The sequence below is a fragment of the Perca fluviatilis genome, chromosome 22 (genome assembly GCF_010015445.1).
Source record: "Perca fluviatilis chromosome 22, GENO_Pfluv_1.0, whole genome shotgun sequence".
Taxonomy (NCBI): domain Eukaryota; kingdom Metazoa; phylum Chordata; class Actinopteri; order Perciformes; family Percidae; genus Perca; species Perca fluviatilis.
The window spans coordinates 22505350-22527464 of NC_053133.1; the positions used below are offsets into that span (position 1 = coordinate 22505350).

General features: G+C 40.1%; 1 protein-coding gene across 4 annotated transcripts in view; it reads left to right on the forward strand.

Moving 5' to 3' along the window:
• dpp6a (dipeptidyl-peptidase 6a) overlaps window positions 1-22115 on the forward strand; it is a 255328-nt gene that overhangs the window by 79091 nt on the left and 154122 nt on the right. The gene's annotated exons all lie outside the window — the stretch shown is intronic.

The following is a 22115-nucleotide window of genomic DNA, read 5'->3' on the forward strand; positions in this document are numbered from 1 at the left end:
AATGTAACACTCAGCCTACCAAATCCCCGGTATTTATCAGGATCATTATCTCTTGAGTGTTTTTGTTTTCTCCAAACTGCTCAGTTTGTGTTCACTCTCAGCAGAAATCCCCACCGTTATTGTTGTGAAATTGCACTGTAAAATTATGTTTGTTTACCCCAGATGATCTGTTTGTGAATGGATTTCCATAAATTTAACCAGGGTCACCTTCGCTCTTTTTATAATGGCGGTATTGTAATCCGTGTTTGGCCGTCTAAAGCACCTGCCAGAGCCTGAAACGTATCCAAGTATTCACGGAGGACGTGCAGACTCGCGGCGCTGTCCGTGGTCCTTAAACAGTGACTCACTCTGGCTCTGCCCGCTGTTGTCGCTCTCCATGGTGCTGAAACCTTAATTCAGCAAAGCCAGGGGGCTGTTTTTTATTCGTCTGTTTACTCCAGGATTATTAAACACTCTGTTGTCGTTCCTGTGAATACATTTTCATTTTTCAAATCCCCCTTGTTTGCCATCATTACTATTAGTTGTATTTACTGTCCTTGTGTGACTTTGAATTATAAGATTCAGATTTGCAAACTGAGATATTGAGGTTCAAAGTCTTCACATCCTAGTAGCAAAACTGCTATACAGGTAAGCTCTCTTTTATTGCTCAAAATAGTGAGCACCAAGTTATTGAAATATAGGATGTCACAATCCTATCATAATTTTTGATTAATTGCCTGGTGACTTATCCTAGGTGTTCCCTGCCTCTCGCCCAATGTCAGCTGGGATTGGCTGTAAAGAGGTAATAAAAAATGGATGGATAGATGGATGGATACATTTTCTAGATCAGGTAGATTTCAGATAGATCGATGCTACTATTCGTCTCCTGTCCACTCTTCTGGTCTGTTTTCTTGCCCCTAAAATTAGCTTCTACTAAGTTTTATCTGGAAAAGCTCAGGTCCTTAATCCATTTGCCCATCATGGTGCAAGGAATAACACTGTGGACTGCTTTGGTTGGATTCTGTTGCCTATCGAGGGAGACACGGTTTGTGTGACATCAGGTGCTTGACATTTTTTAAACCAAAACTGAAAGGACTAATCCAGAAAGATGACAAAAACTGGTAGAGGTCCAGTTATGAGATATTGTATTGTTTGCGGTAGCACTCCAACCACTTCAAAAGGTTGTTTGCCTACTGCTTTTGCACATATGACAGGCAAGTGAAAACAATTTGGCAGAGGAACTAGATAAGGAGGATATTAACAACAGGCATACACTCACTTCAAAGTTGGACTGGTTTGAGAGCTTGCCCTTGAAAATGCTTATTGTTACGTTTAGGCACTGGGCTGAGTGTGATGGCAATGTCAATGATGAAACATACACATATGGCCATTGTGAGTTCAAATGTTGATCATTTTGCCTCCATTTCAAAGACAAATAAAACCTCCAACATGCTGCTATTCAGTATGTGTGTGTATTAAAAATGTCTTAATTGAACTATATATTTTTTATGCGGAGGATGAAGAGGGACTGGTTTACTCTTTTCTCAAGGTAAATTAACTCTGCATTCTCCATGGACATTATACTCAAACAATACTATGTGATACTGTACAAAAAATACAGTGAACTGAGCTGTGTGATTAAAATTAGCAAGCCAGCTGTCTTGCATGGTAAAAATAAGCTTTACATGAAGTAAAAACTAGTAACTGGTGTAAGTCATCATCATTCAGGAGGTTGCAAAACCTAAGATTGAGCCACATTTTGTGATCTTTTCAGCTCCTTTAAAGTGGACCTATTATGCTTTTCCGTATTTTCTGTCATATCTACAATGTTATAATGTCGGATTTTCATGTTAAACGTGGCCAAACTTCAAACAATGAAGGAAACGTATTTTAGAGAAATCCCTGTGAGCTAAAACGTTCAGATTTCCAACTGTTCTGAACACTCCGGTTTCAACAGTTTTTTCTACTTTTGGCTAAGTCTTACGCAACTGTAGGCCGGCCTTCTGTGATTGGTCATCTGCTCCAGGTAGGCATGACTGGAGTAATTTTTTGTTTTTTTTGTTTAACATTGTCGAATGTAGCTACATGCTAACAGCAGTAAAATATGTAATCTTGGCTGCCAGTGTTGTTAAATTCTCCCCAATTCCGGGTCACATTGCTCGTGAAACATTTCCGGTTATGTAGTATTTAGTTTAAAAGCCTTCATCTTTGATTTTTGATGGAAAGTGCGGTTATATTCTATTAGTGTCTACTGCTAACTATAGTAGCTACATGCTAATGGAAGTAAACGTTGTCATCTTGGCTGCCAATTAGTTAAATTCTCCCCAATTTTGGGTCGCTTTACTGCTGAAACATGTCTGATTGGGTAGTGTTTGGGTCAGAAGCTTTTATCTGTGATTATTGATGGTAGAAAGTACTGCTTCATTCCCTAACAATCTAACATTCGCCTAGTGCTTAATATTAAGTAGCTGCATGCTAACGCAAGATAGCTGTAATCTTGGCGGCCAATACTGGTCATTTCTCCCAAATTTTCGGTCACTTTACTGCTGGGATATGTCCGGTTGTGTAGTTGTGTAACCTTTATTGGTGATTTTTCACTGTACAAAGTCCTGCTATATACTCTGTTGCAGTAGCTCCAGCTTCAACTAGTGAAACAACAGCGGAGGCTGCGGTGGAGCAGAGCACAGATTCCAGGAAACAATCTGGCCAATCAGAGCAGACTGGGCTTTTTCGGGCTCCTACAGAGCGTCTCATACAGAGGGTGAATACAGGTGCAGCCATGGGCAGTATAAAAAAAGTGTTTTTTAACCTTAAAACATTTAAACATTTTCTAATACAAACACAAAATACAAGTATTATCCTGAAAATGCTATATAATAGTTGCCCTTTAACCTCAGTCACAGAGCAGTGGGTGTACACAGTAAAGGGATGGAACTTGATTGGTTCTCCTGTCTACATTCTGACCAATGATTGGTGCTTTGCATGTAGAACGTTATAGACAAGTTGGACAATTAATTTTGAGATTAACCTCTTTGTCTTTTCAAATGTTACGCTCACTCATTAATGCATAAAAGGCAAAATTAGGGCAGATAAAATGTTAATCATTTGTCAGGGAAAACTGCTGCGTAAATACCTCAGATGTAATAATAATCATAAGGACATTGTTTTTTTTCAGTACATTCTTACATTAATAACCTCCACATAAGCATTATATTTCTATATATATTTGTGTGCTTTCATGTTTTAAGTGCTCTCTTCCTAAATATTTGTGTATCAGCTATTGCATGCTAGATTGTGTTGCAAACTCTAGTGCCGTGTACAGTACGGTGAAGCAGGTAAAACTGGTTGAGGTGCACATGAATATAACATGAGGTTGATTTATTGACCGGTGGTCCTGTCTTTGTGTTTGTTGGTGCAGAGAACTCCAACATGATCTGAAATCAATACAAACAGTGATGTATGGTCCCTATTCGTCGACCTGAGAGCGTGGTGGGGGCTAGAAGAAGAGCTTTGTCAGATATAAAAAGTTTTGAATACAGGTCTGTGCAGTGATTATTGCAGGGCAAGGATGTGATAATATAATCTCTGTTCCATTGTTTCCCTGGTGCAGTTTTTAAAATGCTTTTACCACGCTCTACCCATTTAATATATACAATATGTACTGTATCTATACAGCACACTTATCCCACCTAGTACTCGTTTTTAATGTCAATCCAAGCTTTGGCACCTATCCAGCTGTGTGGCTTTAATGATAGTCTGGTGTAGGTGACATTTACATCATGCTGTGTGGATGAGAACTAAAGCCCACTGGGATGAAGAGCTCATCCACTGACTCAGCCTCCCTACAGGGCCACGGCACAGCCCTGCTCTGCTACTTCAGAACTTTATCCACCCTGTTCTCCTTACACAGCACTTATCTGTCACGGGTAGTAACAGGCAACATTAGAATGCCAAATTAGCGTTTTTATATCTCATTTCGCAACAAAAGCCTTACTGCAGCACATTTTCTGTTATCATATTGTTTCACTGATTAATGCTTGCTTGAGATGTTGGCTTCATTCCACTCATTGCTAGTGTCTCTGGACAAAAGTGTCAGTTATATACTGTAATTGTTAGCCCCATGGTCTCACCACTTTTTCTATTTCCAACCCTTCTCTTTTCAGTCATCCCGTCAGCACCTGCCACCTTTTTGTTCTGCTGTGCAGTTCCTCTCCAATATTACAGTCATATTTGCATTTCATACATTTAGCTAATTCAGGATCAGATATAATGTGGGTTAGGGCTGGGTATCATGAAATTACGGTACCAGTACCAATACCAATAGCCTTTTTGTTAGTAGTTAGTTAGTAAATAGTGGGAGAACCCCAAAAACATCTGACCCAAATATACACTGACAGAATGAGGAAGAAAGCTAGGAAGATCACTGCAGATAGTACACACCCTCTTTCGAGCCAGTTTGAGCTCCTGAAGTCTGGGAGGCGTTTCAGAGTGCCTCTGGCAAAAAGTGTTTTTAAAAAATCCTTTATTCCAAATGCCATCAGTATCCTCAACCAAACCAAGTGATAACATCAATATGAGCTGCTATCCTAATGATTTTAAGCATATTTATATATTTTCTTTTTTTCTTCTTTTTTTATATTCAATTTACTATGTCTGACATGTTGTTTGTATTTTTATTTTTTGTATGTCTGGTAAGCCAAAGAAAAATTTCCACCCGGGTGGACAATAAAGATTTATTCTATTCTATTCTATTCTACTTCATTTGATGGCCATTATTTTGTCTATATTGATGACGTTTAATTTCCGGGATTTTTCAGGTGCCGCCGGAAATTCCGTCTGATGTTCCTCATTTTTACGGAGCCCCGGAGGTGACATGGAGGAAAAAAAAAAAAAAACGAAGGAAAAAAAAAAAAAAAAAAACATGTACTGGTGGCAAACACTAACTCGAGATCTCGACTTTTAAAGTCGAGATCTCGACTTTGAAAGTCGAGATCTCGAGTTTGCGACGGAGAAAAAAAAAATTAAAAAAAAAAAAATTATGAAAAAAAAAAAAAGAAGGAAAAATAAAATAAACACGTACTGGGGACAAACACTAACTCGAGATCTCGAGTTTCAAAGTCGAGATCTCGAGTTTCAAAGTCGAGATCTCGACTTTCAAAGTGAACAAAGTGATCCAGTCCAGAAGTCAGCGGGAGGCGGAGATTTCCGGCCGGGGGCAGCGTATCCTCCCCCGGGGAGGAACACAGCGTCGCCTCGTTGCTGCAGCGGTCCCCCGGTCATGTTTCGTCCCAGCAGTAGCCTACGGCCTGGGGCTCCAGCTGCGTGGTGTCGGTTTTGGCTCCCAGGAAGCGGGCAGTGAGCTCCAGATCCTCGCAAACTCGAGATCTCGACTTTGAAAGTCGAGATCTCGAGTTAGTGTGTGCCACCAGTACATGTATTTTTTTTTTTTTTCTTCGTTTTTTTTTTTTTTTCCTCCATGTCACCTCCGGGGCTCCGTACATTTTGGCCGGATGTCCATCACCTTCCGCTTCCTTTGTGTTGGCATTCTAAACTCCGGTGGATTTATGAGGACTATGATTAACTGATCCTCAGATCTCTGCAGGGTAAATCCAGACAGCTAGCTAGACTATCTGTCCAATCTGAGTTTTCTGTTGCACGACTAAAACCACTTTGAACTACACATCAAAAACAAAAACTTGTTTTGTTCCACCAAAACATGTTCCTTCCCCGAGGCTATTTTGCAGAGGCACAGTTATTGTGGCCGGCCCTTAACGCTGCCCATGACGATTGTGATTGGTTTAAAGAAATGTCAATAAACCAGATCACGTTTTTCTCCCATCCTGAAGGTCTGGCAATGCGAGACTAGCCATCATGTGAATGGAAGCATCACACTGATCTGTCAACTCCGTCAAATACACCACGCTTGCCTTCATCCTACCACAGACTTGTTGTAGCTGCTGTGGTAGTGGGCCAATCCAGGCCCCCAGGAAGTGTGCCAGACTTTGAAGAAAATTGAACATAGCGGCTAACAAGTGGAATTGCAACATCACTTGATGCATGCTGGCCCAAAAGACTATTTAAAGCGATGTAGGAGATCGTAGAAGGTGCAATATGTAGCTGAATCAAATCGTAATCGCAATATCTGGAAGGAAAATCACAATTAGATTTTTTCCCCAAATCTTTCAGCCCTATTATCATATAAGATTGATTCAACAAAGTCCAACAATATAATTGGTTACTGATCAGTGTTTGTTCTACATATGGGCCTCCAAACAGAGGAATTAGTGTCCGTCAAAAAGACTAAGCATTTAAAACAACTCATTATTGCCTTTGTTTGGAATGAGCTTGACTCATTCTTCATTGCCTGCTAAATCCTTCTCTGTCAACACATTTGATAGTGATCTTAGTCTGAAATCCTCTCCGTTGATGATTCTGGCTGCTGAAACAACTCATTACAATCTTATCAAACATGTGATTTCCCCCAAAGCTTTCAGTCTTCAATCCCATGTTATCTGCATCCACTCTGGGTACTTGGGTTCATTTGTGATCCACTGACATTTTATCAGCTGACTTTCACAGTTCAGTGTGAATGTGAGGACTTACATGTATAATATTGTGAAGCCTCACACCCTCATTTGGTCCAGTACAGCTCTATCTATCTAGATAGTGATGTTATGTAAAGCCTTTAGGTCCCCACTTGAGCCTCTGCTTTCCCCAGCTGCTTAATTTCTAAAGCAAAAAGTACATGGAAGTCTCACATTTCAGCTTCATTAACTAGATATCCTCTCCAATGACATTTATACCAGCAAAAAAAGACAGACAAAAGCAGAAATGGATCTTTACTTCTACCATAAAAGCCTTGTCCCTGTGGTGTGATTTAGTTTTTCTCCACAGACCCCATTACACGAGTAAACATCTCTGTTCTGTCTGTCTTTGTCGATCTGGTACGATCAGCACAATCGTAATGGGACTCGGGAGATATCTGGCTAGAAATACTAAGATTCAGAGCTCTTACACACAAGGAGGTGAGTGTGTTTTTGTGTGATGTGTGTGTGTGTGTGTGTGTGTGTGTGTGTGTGTGTGTGTGTGTGTGTGTGTGTGTGTGTGTGTGTGTGTGTGTGTGTGTGTGTGTGTTTGTGTGTGTGTGTGTGTGGTTTGAGTTGCGCTTTCCCACAGTTCTACTTTTTTACACTTTCTCAACTCATCTCACTTTTTCTGCGGTCTAATGGCTTTGCGCCTGCACTTTGTATTAAGAAGGAAAATGAAAAAAATGAAAAATGCATCCACCGCTCCACATTAATGCATACATACCCTTTCTCCTTTTTGCTTTATCTCTCTGTCAAACACACACACTCGCACAAATGCACACACTGACGAAAAGAAGATATTTTTCTCTGTATGGATTATGAGACAGCCGGGCCCTGAATATGCCCCTTTTAATAAGCTGGCCAATGTCAGAGTTGGGTTTATTATAACACAAAATAATAATGATGAAGAAAAGAGAAGAAGTAAATATACAGTATGTAGTAGAATATGCTTTTATATCCTTATTCACTTTCAGCTGATATAGAGGTTATTTTTGGGGTATAATAGGCCTTTGAATAAGCCATGGGAATCATTTTTCCCCGCAATGGGCAGATAACAACTTCATGATTTCTTATATTTTCCTATTCTTATCATTTTAATGTTTTTCTAAATTGCTCTCAAAAGATAGCATAGTGATGGCTCTATTCTTACAGTGCTATCATAAGTAGCCAGGCCTATTATTTTGATATATGAGAGATGATTGTCTTTTTGCAGCACCCTGCACAGTAGTATGTATCCAGAACTAGTACAGTACAAATGTGTATTATTTAATTGGATTAGTCTGTTTTAATTGGCATCACCATTACTAAATTATACTAATATTAGTTTGTATTTTCTTGCCAATTTACAACCCTACTGTAGAGTCAATTCTGTAAATTTATTTAGAGACTAAGTGATATTCTGTGAGCTATTTCAGTTAAATAATAAGGTGCTGTATTTACTTTTTCTTCCTTGTCCAGCAACCCACTTTGTTTTTCATTAACTTTAAGCACTTTGCTTCACAGGCACATTCATTGTTTTCCATCAGATCTAATCGCTTCAGTTTGCTATGAGTGCACTGTGACATTTCACTTTTCTTCTAGCTCCATGAAGTTAACATTTTAGTTTTTTAGTCTTGACAACTGTGGATTGTCATGACATGTGCTACAGACATTCATGTCCTGCTCACTTGTAATCCCTTTAGAGATCCCCTAACATTTCATCTAGCACCATCAGCAGGTCAAAATGTGTAATTTGTCCAATATTTTGGTTTATAACCAAATACCTGCAAAACTAATAACATTCCCATCAGCCTCAGCTGTACTTTGTGTTAAGTGCTGATTAGCATGCTAACACAACCAATATAAGTGAACATGACAAACATTAAACTTGCTAAACCTCAGCATGTTAGCATTGTCATTGTGAGCATTTGAGCTTGCTGACATTAGCATTTAGCTAAAAGCACCGCTGTGCCAAAGCACAGCCTCACAGAGCTGCTAACTTGGCTGTGGCCACCCAGATTCTGATGCATTTCGTCTTGTGATCAGTTTAGTTCGGAGGTAACGTCCTAAACAGAAGACACAATCATATGTTGTTTTCTATCTGAAATAGCGCCTTTGCTTTTTTTTTTGCTCCCTTAAAGTAAATGTTTTATACCTGGTATTGCCAGAGAGAGAGCATACAGAACATTTTCAACTTAATAAAGTAAACCGTTCATGTAGGCAGCTTAATCCAAGCAAGACTGTGACTGCATGCCTATAAAGGTAGCTGCTGTCTGACTTTTCTTCCTAGCAAAGTCTTAATCAGTTTAGAACAATGAACTACTGCTTGTCTAATACTATCTGATTACAGAAACAGTGTTTGCCAGGTGTTGCCGTATACGTGTTGATTAGAAAATGGTAAGTGAGTGATCAATATTGGTACTTGAGGGATAGAGTAATCAGTCTACGCACTTGATTCAGGTTGTGTGTGTGTGTGTGTGTGTGTGTGTGTGTGTGTGTGTGTGTGTGTGTGTGTGTGTGTGTGTGTGTGTGTGTGTGTGTGTGTGTGTGTGTGTGTGTGTGTGTGTGTGATTTGTGTGTGTGCGGTAAATGCTTTCAGATTCCTGCAGTATCTCCTTACAAAGAAAACAAATAGAGGGTTGATTGAGGATCAAGGGAATAACTGTTATTCTTGTCCAATCAGAAAACAGCAAATGCAATTGTTTCCTCTTGTCCCCAGTCAACAATAACCGCATTTCACCTTATTACTGTCATAGTCTAAATCTTCAGCGACGAGCCTCTTTGACCCCCAGCTCTGTTTCTCCATCTAGGTCATTTCTCCTTCATCAACAAATCCTTGAACACTAAATGTTGATGAAACATGACGAGCTTGCATGTGCACCATTTTCCCTGTGATGAATTATGCAGCTAGCGGGGTGTAAAACGACATTATGGTTTATTTATCCTCAGGAAGCTCTTGCCAACCAAATCAGGTACACATTAAGGGCGGGGGGAAACTGTACGTAGCTAACTCGGCATCCTCATATGAAGCCCAATCACAGCAGGCAAAAGGAGAACACATGAGAGACAACAGAGACTGGAGTTGATTTGAATGTGTTTGTGTCAAAGTTGTTCTATATATAAAGGTGTGTGCAGGCATATATCCATAATGTATAGCAAAGTACAGAAATAGTTTTGTAATGCTTTTTAAGACCATTACATACATAAAACAGAATGTCACAAAGTGCAGAAAATGGACTCCATAATTAAAAATAAGGCTTCCTCTTTAAATCTCCGTCTAGCAATGACTATATATCCGCAGAGGGAGGGTTAGCATCATGAGATAATCCCGTACCTCTCAATGAAGGGATTTGCAAAATAATGGCAGTTTGGATCAAATTTGTCTTCCCTGAAGGCTACCAAAACAACAATAACAACATGTTTGCACTCTTTCCTATCAGTAGACGTATTTCATGCCTCTTAGAACTTATGTTTTGCAAAAATAGAGAAACAAATGCTCAGTAAAAGGAGCAAAGGCTTTAGATAACTCCCGGAAAAAGGCCATCCATCAATACCACGGTGGCATCATGTGTCTCACTGTTGACGTCTGCAACTCTCTAACTGGTGCTGCATTCCTCTTTGTGTTGCCGCTGCTGTTCTGGCAGCTCACTGACGATAACAGATGGTGGGCATTACTAACTTCATCTCTGCGTAAAATGAATTCACATCCTGCCTCTTCAGGAGGCATTTCCACTGTAGGGAGAGGCAGACAACAGACGAGGAGCGGGAGAACGGGGAGACGGTCATCAAAATGCTACCCTTCTGGGTTTTAAGCTCAGCTCTTTCCCCTTATCCGTCTCTCTGACACATGCACATAGCTGTACACAAATGCACACATACATGTGCACAGGCCTTAAGAGCGGTGCTGCTTTTCACTTTTATGGGTCAGAAAACCGGAGCGCTGATTTAGTCATTATTTATGACTGGATGCGGTATTTCTAAGACTAGGGAGGAAATAGCAGAGAGGCAAATAACTCAAGCATCCCTGCTGGTAAACAACAAGTATGTGGTTTACATCAAAGTGAATGGTGGAACATCAAACTCATCTTAACATGGGAGTTAACTGTTTTATACAGTGTGATGCAATTTGGTCATGCCTCATTGTGGTGTTTGTTAAAAATCCTCCCAAGGGTGTCAAGTCGGCTTCTTTATGACTTTACAAAGTTGTTTGCTCCGGGGGTTTACTTCTGCATGTTTGGTTTTCGAGCTTTAGATGTGACCCTTATGTGTATTGATGTTTTTTTCTCAAACTTTTTCTCAAAATTGATATGGAAGTCTGTTTCAATGGATTTGACACAGTGTACTCCTCTAAGTTATAGCATATTACAGTAAATCAAAGCTAATCTGTCAAGCACATTGAGCTCCGGGGAACCAAAAATAGACTTCTTATAGTTCCTTTGTCCTTACATGTTGAACATACACTTTGAAATGAATGGAAACAGCTCGCTTGCATATGAAATTTAGCATTGTATTATGGGAATGTTAACATCAGTCAGTATTTCTCAGCTGCATTTGAGGTTTGAGAGAAAAAAGCATCACTTGAAGTGCTGCCGGTGTGCCACTAGAGGCTGTCCTGTTCCCATCTCAGAGTGAGGTGTCTCATTTCCAAGGTTGCCAGTCAGAAGGCTGAGGGGTCTGAGGGGACTGAAGGCCAGTCTTACAAAGTGAGGTTAAATCAATGTTACAGGGGATGAGGGATGATGAAAGGAAAGTACCGAGACAGAGGGACGAAGGGAGGAAGGGACAGTGACAGACAAGATAAAGCATTTGCCTTAAAGGCAAAAGGGGCCAACAGAGACACACTTGATCAAAACCAGAAGCGGATCATAATAAAAGATGAAAAGTGTATCTGAAAGACAATAAAGAGAGGGTGTAACCCAGTCTGCTCAGAGTGGAGGATGAGGCCTGATCAGTACAACGGACTCCCTGCCTCATGGCCACTGAGTCAAATGGAGGAAGTCGTAGTAACACTGGCGGAGTTTAAGGTATTTGGTCAGAATTTATTCTCACATTATTATGTAAAGGCTTTTCATAAAAGGAAAGATCCACTGAAACAGACTAGTAAACTGCAGTGGTTATCTATAGTCACCTATTAGTCATGTCTGCATCGTCAGTGGGTCACAGCAGACATCAAGAAATGAATCATTAAAGGAGCTGAGACACAGACTTCTCCTCTGGCAGTACATTCAATATTCTAACATGCAAATCAAAAACCTCAGAGTGTTAAAGAGTACATCAAGTCCACATGCATTTGAATCTATTTTTTTCTCTTAATATCACTGTGTGACCACCTATCCTTGAAAAAAAAAAACACTTCAAAATACTGTGTGCCACCACAATAATAACATACCAGCAGTAATAAATTAGCATTTTGCATTTGCAGCCAAAAGACGTTTTGACTAAGCTTGGGTGGTAAGATTACACTACCTGCACAAGAATTCCACATGCCTTTAATGTACATCTCCATGTGATTGAGTCATATTTTGCATTTCGCATATACCAGTTTTCAACCCTTCCAAAATTCCCTATTGAGAAGAAGCCTACATAAGCGTATCAGTATTATACCACTCTGGGAAGCTGTGGCTCTGCAGGTATGTATGACGGGTCGTCCACTCATTGCAGTGCTATGCATGGTAACTCGCAGCCATCGGTATGTGAGTGTGTATGGTGTGTGAGGCAAACTGTAAAGTGCTTTGAATAAAAATACTAAATAAATGCAGTTAATTTAGCAACAACTAAATGCACATAGCAGGATCAGTAGAAAGCAGTATGTAAAATAACGTATCTACACTAAAGTTTCAGAATATTAACAGCTGACAAGTTTCATTGCTGTTCAAATTATGTCATTTTGACATCTTGACATTACTTGCTTTCATAGTACAGTGCCATTGTTTCTACTGTTGCTCTCTTTATCTACACATACTGTAACACATCACGGGCCCTATTTTACAGTTTTTCTCAATTGCTAAAACACTAAACCCTATTGTCTGAACCAAATACTCAGTTGCCTGAACCCACTGATTGAATCAATCACCCTTTTCGCAAAACCATAAGCACTTTTCACCTGTTTAGACACAACTTGCCAACACATTTTCATTGTGATGCACCCGTGCTGCATAATGGTGAGCACAGGTGACAAAAGTCAAACACAATTAAAGCACAGGTGTCACCACTTGAACACAACAACTCAAAATTGATCACACTTGTGGCTAATGATGTGAGGGAACATATAAGCCAGTTCAGAGAAGACTGGTTTGTGAGGCCCTAAAATGGATAGAATTCTGAGAGGAAGAGTTCGTGTGAGAGGAGGTCGAAGTGGTCGAGGTGGTCAGCGAAGACAAAGAACAGTAATATCTGATGAAATCAGAGCTACTGGGATTGACCATGTTCTTGTCCATGATATGAGCATGAGGGAGGCTGGACAAAGGGTACAACCAAACATCAGTAGATTCACTGTGTCCACCATAATCCGAAGATTAAGAGAAGAGAACAGGTAATTACCTTTTTTTGATATTATAGTACAGTATGTGAATGTTGACAGCAATTACTGTATGACATACTATATACTGTACCACAGTATACTGTAAGTAAATATATGTTTCAGTACATCACTGTACCAATGTACTGTAGTATTGTAATGGAGGGTTGGTCTAACTGTTTGTAGGCCTAGTATTCCATGTATATTTTTTTGTAACTCCATGTTCTCTTTTTGTAGAATTGAAAAACTGCCACATGGGGGTGGGAGGACAGGTATGTTCTCCCCACACCAAGAGACCCTAATTGTTGATATGGTCTGTGAGAACAATGCCATTAAACTGAGTGAAATTCAGCAGAAGATCATTGAGGACCATGTAAATTTTGAGGGTATCAACAGTGTCAGCCTCTCTACTGTTGATCGTGTCCTCAAGCACAACAGACTGCGCATGAAACAGCTATACAGAGTGTCCTTTGATTGCAACTCAGACAGAGTCAAAGAGCAAAGATTCCAGTATGTACAGGTTGTCATATATCCAGACACATTCAATGTTGATTACTCGAAGTAGTGATTTACTGTAGTGGCCTAAATCACTTTTTCCGTATCACTTACAAAACTATCTATTTCTACAGAGGGTTTTTCAACTGGATGCAATGGAAAGACCCCATGAATACATCTACATGGATGAAGCTGGGTTTAATCTCACCAAGAGTAGAAGGAGAGGCCGTAATGTGATTGGCCATCGGGCCATTGTTGGTGTTCCTGGGCAGCGTGGTGGCAATGTCACATTATGTGCTGCCTTCAGCAATCATGGGGTTGTCCAGCATCATGCCAACCTGGGGCCCTACAACACTCACCAGCTCCTCATTTTCCTCAATCACATGCGAGATGCTCTGTTAGGGCAGCAGGATGAGCATCCCATCTATGTTATTGTTTGGGACAATGTGAGTTTTCACAGAGCCCTCCAGGTTAGAGAGTGGTTCAATATGAACCAAGGTTGTATCAATCTTTGCCTTCCACCGTACTCCCCCTTTCCTAAATCCCATTGAGGAATTCTTCTCCTCATGGCGGTGGAAGGTATATGAACGCCAACCTTACACCAGGGTAAATCTCCTGCAAGCCATGGGACTTGCCTGTGGTGACATAGGTGTGGAGGCATGCCAAGCCTGGATACGGCATGCCAGGATTTTTTTCCCCCCATTGCCTGGCCAGACAAAATGTGGCCTGTGATGTGGATGAAGTCCTGTGGCCTGACCCAGTACGGAGACATGATGCTGTGGCTGAGTAATGCACTCATTTGTATATTTTTGTACTTTATTTTTACATGGGCTTACTGTACCCAAGTGGCAAACGCATAAGATTTCTGTTTGTTTTTACAAGTGCTACGTGTAAATGCACAAGATTTCTGTTTTGTCTTTTTGTACAAGTGCTAAATGCACAGTTATTATTTTTTTTATATATATTTTTTTTTTTGCAACATGCATTTAGCCTACAGTGAACCATACACATTTATTTCTCCAGCTTCATGTCCTGAGCATTGTGTTTTCTATTTTTCTACGTAGTGTTTAGTGACTGTTCAGTAGTGTTTTTAATTTTGATTGACTCGGGGCACGATTTGACAACATAGTTCAGTTTTGAGCACAGATTGAACTGTTTTGAGGTGAAAGTTTGGTTTTGAGTCTGAGGTTTTGTGAATGTAGCTTGAAAATTGGGTTTTGTGTTCAGTTTAGAGAAAAGGAGAGCAGCTTTCAAAAAATGTGTCTTAGCAATCGAGAAAAACTGTAACGATCTGAAACGCAAGTATCAAACGCCAAACACAAGTAGCTTTGTAGACGGATCTCGCCCGACGCAAATCTAAAATGGGTTTAGGTGCGGTTTGGGCGTAACGTGCAATAAACCAATCAGAGCGTTATCTCGCATTCCTTTTAAAAGCAGACGTGCTTGTTCCATGGCAGATTGCTATTTTAATGGCGGATTTGCTAGGCGTACACTCTAAATGCATCCATGGGCGCATGCCAGGAGCGGTTCACAGCCGAGGAGACCGACGTTTGCTATTGATTTTTCTTTTTGACAAAATGTCAAAGAAATGTCACAAAAACATTCTTTCCGATGTTTTGGGCTCACTCTCACTGAATCACAAGGTTATGAATGCATGGTGATATTTTTGCAATGTAGTCTAACATTAGACTGGGATTACCTAACTATAGACAATGCAACTCTTCTGTCTCTCCTCTCCCGTGCTGCTGCTGGGGCATTTAGGTTAAGTGGCATCGGCACATGCAGTTCAACATCACATCTCCTTAAGTCCTCTAATATTTCCTCATTCATGTCATCAACACATCCATGATTCATGGAAATGTTGTGTAAAACAAGGTCATATTTTTCCTTGTATTTATGTATGGTTTGCAAAAATGGGAACTGCTGGGTCCGTGAGATGAGAGATGCAAAGTGTGTGCGCGGTGTGCACACTCTACATTACGGCCAAGCATTCGCCTTTAAAATAGAATCTAAATAACGCACCACTGACTTTAGACTAGGTTTTTCCTGGTCAGTGGTGGAATATTGTTTTCTGAAACTGCAAAATAGCACTAGGGAATGTTTGCGCCGGAACACGCCTCCTCTTTTTGCTGAACTGCCCCCGGGAGGCAAAATTATGAATCCCACTATGGCCACGCCAAGAACTGCCCTAACGAAGCAGCTCGATTGGTTGGGGTTATTAGGCATTTGACCTCGAGTGGTTAAGATTAGGGGTTAGGGGATTGGTCAGGGGATAGGACCTGTACATGTAAGCATGGACGCCTGGCCAATAGTAGTGTGTGAATGCTTTTGAAGGGTGGGTCTTGGCGTGGCCATAGTGTGAAAAAGAAATATTGCCTCCGGGAGCACAAGTTCATTCCCTAATTTACCCATAGACAGTATATAATGGATCAACAGATCCCGTTGCTGTGGACGGAGACCAGTGAAGGATATTAGAAGCACTTTTCCGGTGAGCGCTGAGCGTTACTGCGCAGCCTCCACCTGAGAGAGATGACGTAAATGTGACGTGAGCAACCTGTCTGAAAGTTGGAAGTCTTCTGGTAGCTGTGCCAAGAGAAATCTCAATCATTCCCAATCTTGCAGAGACGGAGAGCGTAGGTATATGTAAGGAGATAACATGGGCACAGTCTAATTATTGCTAACTAAAATGCTAGTTAACATTAGTAATTAAACTTAAACAGCTAATGTAAGTCGAAACTGCCTGCGAGCTTCTCCTGTACTACTTAATTCCTCTACTATGTGACAGTAAGTCGCGTGGTAATGACACAATCGTTAGCCTATTTTTACAAAAACGTCTGCTACGGAGCCATGGCGTGAGATACAAGGTAATGGAGCCTTTTATACATTGTCGTGTTTCTTTAGAAATAAACAATGGACAAAAAAAGTCTTTGAACGCTTCAGATGTAAAGTTATTCACTGTCAAAGTGACGCCAAAATGAATGGCAGTCAATGGAATGCTAACGTCGGGTGATTGTTTGGTAGCATCAAAATGGCGCCATAGGAGGTTCAAGTTCTGAAGCAAAGCTTTCCCGCCTTGAATTTACCGACATGAGTCTGTGGAGGGAACAGTCTGCTGTGTGCCGGGTGCAAAATAGGAATGATACGCATTGGTGTACAAAGTCAATTGCGCTGGGTGCAAGATGGGGCCCCACAGCTGATTACTAGTTAACATGTCCACTGGGGGTTGCTGGGAGGCTTCTGGGAAATGTAAGAAATAATAATACTAATAGAATGGCATGAAGAGTTGAAACCATTAGTCTGTTAATTGATTAGTTGTTGACAGAAAAATATTTTGGTAAATGAGCTTTTTTTTTTTTCTCAACCATTCTCTCTTTCGGCTTCTTAAATGTGATGATTAGCTGCTTTTCTTTGTCAAATATGATAGTAAACTGAACATCTTTGGGTGTTGCACTGTTGATTGGATCCAAATAGGAATTTAAGGATTCTACCTCTGGGAAAATTAGATTGGCTGATATTTTATAGATAAAACCATACATTGATAGAAAATAATTGACAGAATAATCACTAATTGTCGATAATTGCAGCCTCGTTTAGAGATAATATAATAATGAGGCAGGTTAATGGACAGTCGGCAAAAGACTCCTGGAACGCACTGGATATTATGACTGTACTGTAGGCCCATAATGCAACAGAGTGGCTCAGGTGGTGTCATCTTCCAAAGTTTTCAGACCAGGCTAACCTATTTTCACACCAGACCGCTCATCTGTCTGGATATCTTCCTGCAACGTGACTCCCTAACAGCTGCTGATTCTCGCTTACCGTTCTGCTTTGAGTCTGTGCAAATGGAGGCAACACAATGGTGGCAGAATATATAGATGTATATGTTGGATCGTAGCAGGATAAATGCCTATATATTTCTTTATCCGATAATGATGTCGATAATAGTCTTTGCATTCATTTCAGCGCCTACACAAACTGATCATTATTCCACAAGACACACTATAGAGGGCAGAGTTTTCTTGGTGATGGATACACGGGTTTCCACATCAACAAACAACAATCCACAGCTGAACAAAGCATGTCTGGGTGCTGGTATTTCTGCACTTTTCTGAGAACAACCACCACTTTACTTTTGTCTCTTCAAAACTTTTAACCGCTCCAACCTTTTAACGCTGAAATCTAAGGGGCGCTCTGACATTTTTTTTTTTATGTTGCAGTTTACCGCTGCAGTTGAGGGGTGTGTTAAAAATAGGAAATGGCACGTCTCTGATTGTCAGGTTGCTCGGAGTTAAACATGGCAGTTCTGTATTGCATCTGTGATAGAGAGGAGTGTGATTGTGCAATATTAATGCAGGGCATCAGAAAAAAAACAAGATTTTGAAATTGTATAAAGAGACTAAAAGATTTTTAGTCACTGCTTGTGGAGCATGTGGAAAATACTGGATGTCTACAATCTGTAGTGTTGTATACTGCGGATGTTTTCTCATGATCCAATGTCCACTTGGGTTTTCACATTTCTTGCTTTAAATCTGAAGTGTTGCGCTCTTTATCTTTCTCTCTATTCATATTTGTTTATTGGTAGAGCGAGGTATTGCTGTCACCCTATGCATACTCCCAGTCTGCTTGTGCTATTTTTGAAGCTTAATTATTCCTCTCCACCTTTCACTCCTCTTTTGTTGTCTAACAGAGACGTATTTTAGCAATTACACATCATAAACATCTAAATTAGACTCATCTGCCTCTCCTTAATTTGGTGCCCTTGAAGCAGAGCTTCACATGTTTGTGATTACACTCTGCTATTATGGCTGCTAGTGAGCACATGAAATAAAGGTTAATGTCCTGCAGGTTAGGGTCCACTTGGTCTTATATACAGCAATCATTCAATCACATTATTCAGAAGCGTCTCTCATTCTGTTCTTGTTAAAATGATTCTCAAGTAGGCTCATGCTGTATAATAGCACTTACTGACATACTGTTAGTGTTAACAAATTGGGTTTTGTTACTGTAGAGCTTCTGTGTTGGCCAGTCTATATTTATCCTTCCATCCATTACTGAGTCGGGGTTGTTTCCAGAACTCTTCACAAACTGGAATTGCCTTCCTTTTCTTTGCACTGACCTGTTGAGAGCCCCTCGATAAAACCAAGCCCCCGATCATCACCACCCCTTTGCTTCCTCTTCCGATCTACTTCCTTTTTTCCTCATTGCTCGCCTCTTTGACCCCGTGTCCTGTTGGATGGAGTCAGCCCACTGAAGCGTAACATTACATCAGCAACCTTGACACAGGCTCAGGTCGCGGTTGTATGGACCGAACATCTCTGTATCTCGGCTGAAATAAGTTGCGTTGAGTAGCATGTCCATACTTAAACCTTGTTATGCTGTCTGAATTTACCCGCAGGTACTTTTGGCAGAAACCAGACCATAACCTGGAGGTCTCATTCAGTTTGAGGCTGGAAATTGAACCATAGTGTTTGCCATCAGACCAAAGAGCATACCGTAGTTACTTTAGATGCCAAAAAGCATGAAAGCAAAGCATCCCAGAAACCCTAAATTACTTTGATTTACTGCATGATTCTGCAGTGTGTGATTCCAAAGTTCAATGCCAGCACAGGAAGTTGTGTAGTCTTTATGTAGCAAGGTGAAGTAAAGGTTCCAACATCCAACTTTCAATTTTTTTCTCCATTTTCTAAATAGACCTTGCCAAGAGGGCAGCATTTTTACAACAATAAATCAAATACAAACTACATAAACACGTCAGACAACTGTTGCATGGTATACAAGAGTTTGACCAGTATTCAATTAATATGCATAAATGGGTGTGCGTTTCTAAAACTAGTCAAAACTAAAAATTTTGAGTGCTATACTAAACAATACTAAAACAGAGCTTTGCTATTTTTAAAGTGGCTATATGTAACTTTCAGTTAGCGTTGATTCTAGCGGCTGCTTTGGACAAAAGCGTGGTAACACTTGCTGTCGTAAAAGTCTTTTCTTTACGGTGCTGTATTGCCCACTGTACATTACCGAGTTAGCATTATGGGGAGGTCATACAGCTGCGATGAATATTTAGCTCAGACAGAAAACCATTCATTTACACTAAAAGAATAAGTTGCAGATGCATCGTTGCATTTCAAGTGTTGCATACGGTAACTTAGCTATGTCTCGCGAGATAAACCAAAGCCGAGCCAAAGCATTAAGAGATTGTTGTAGCAACCAACGGTAATAATAACTTGGATTCATATAGCGCATTTCATGAAACCTATTGACGCTTTACACAAGTAACGTTATAGGGAAAATAATTTAGTAAGTAAACACAAATGCGGAGTAAAAGGAAAATGTCTGCGCTAAATGGAAGGGCGACATATTGTAATGTCTGCTACTGACGTACAACTACATCGCACATTGTAAAGTTATTTTATGAATGAAATAGACATATGACATACCTGAGGGCCAATTCGAGGTGGGTTTTGAATAATGTACAATCCCGTAATTGTCTCCTCTGTAATCTGTCGATAGCCAGACGAGTGTGACTCGCGTTATCGCCCGTTGTCATTTTCCCTTTCCCTTTTAGCTTTAAGTTGTTGGAGGACGGAACAAAACCGGAATACAGCCGGAACGCAGGACAGACATGCCCAGTCGAGAATCGGAGTAATTGTTCTCAAACTTTAATCTATCCATACCTTAAACATAGTTTTTGTGCAGCCATAAACATGATGTGTCCATAACACCAAATACAACCTCTGCCAAACTGTGGTTGCCATGTGCCGATTAATTAAATGTCAAGGGCATAGCATTGTCATCGAACATGGAACTTGTCCAATACCAACTTTCTGTCTGGCGAGTGGGTGGGACTGCATCATATCCTTCCAGTTATTCTGCACAATATCATATTTAACAGACCATGGAACCAAATGCTAATCCCCCAGCCCTGGCACAGCAACATGGAAGCACATTGAGTTCTCGGCTGTTTTGAATGGAGTTTGAATGTTCTCTTTGTTTGCATGCTGTTGCCTCACATAGTCCAACATTTAGAAATCCCATTGGAATGGAGACACCAGATACACATACTTCCACTTCATGTGTCTTGATACAAATATTATAGCAAATTGTTATAAGCTAAATGTAGTTGGAAAACATTTATATACAAATGGGGAACCTATAAAGATGTTCTTGGGCTGATTCAAGTAGTTGGTATAAATGTGTGTTAGTATTTTTGGGTGGATTCCACCTTTTAAAGTCCTAACTGTGAAGGCTTAAACTTTTAAAAAATGTTAACAAATGCAGCCAATCTGAGGAGCTTGCTGACACTCATACACAGCCAATATTATAGCAAAACAATGATGTGTTATTATTTTCACATTTGCCACAGTCATAAATCAAGATCTTATATGGCATATTATGCCCCCCCCCCCCATGTTTCTTCTCTCTGGATGTTCACCTTTGAACCAGCTGTCAATGAAACTCATTGACAAGCTCTCTGCCTCTCTCAGTCTTCACATATAGAGAACATCTATTTCTCATTCTCACCTACTTCAGAAATCACACACAACTCAATTCCACATTTGCAAGTAAAAACCAAGGACACACATTGTAAGTCACAGTCCTTAACAAATGACCTCAGCGCTTTTTATTTGTTTTGAATCCATACAGTCATTACAGAACATCGAGAGGCCGTGACTGGGCTCACGACAAATGCACCTCCCTGTATGTGTTTGAAGAATTACTCTTAGATACAAACCGAAGGGAATGGAAAAAAATATATATATCAACCGAGAATATTGCTTTTTTGTGGCTGCGGAGATGTGTGTGCTTAGAGCAGAGCTGCCTGGAAAAGAAGAACTTTATTTGAACAATAGAAATAGAAAATAATTTGATGGAATAGTAGACGGTGTTTGTGAAATGAGTTCATTTCCTGTGTTTGGACTCCTGAATGCAGTTTGTGAAAAGACTGAAAAGCAGACGATGGTTATGATGTAGGTTCATAGACTGGTGTATGTGGAATGCAACAGAGGGACTGCAATATTTCAGAGTGTCTAATCCAAGTTCCTCTCTATGAAAAGATTTTTTTTCTGGTACAATTCTTTCATTTTCACTTTTCATATTATTATGTCTTAAATATCATGTTTTTTAATTCAAGTGAAAAATATGTGACTGTGCCAGAAATATATTTTTAACCAAATTCCGGTACAAACATATTTGACTATTTGTCTACAAATAAAAGTATTTTAAAAAGAAGACAGTATGAGGCAAATTGCTGTAACATAATTCAAAAGACAGTTCAGTCTATCACAATCTTAAAGGAGGTGATTGATTTGTAGTTGTTCCTTAAATGAAGTCTTTTAGAACTCAATAATGGACATAATATTGATAAGATGGAAATGTTTGCAGTGTGTTTTGCCTTTAAACAATGCTAGTTTGTTTGTTGGTTTAATCCAATTAAGGAAGAACTGCTTACCGTGATTACTATTAACAGTTTTGGCATTAAAGTATTTGCTAGTTTCCAGGAAGCTTCCAGGGTTTTAATTTCCGACAACAGGGTTCACAAATACAATGCTAGTCAGCAG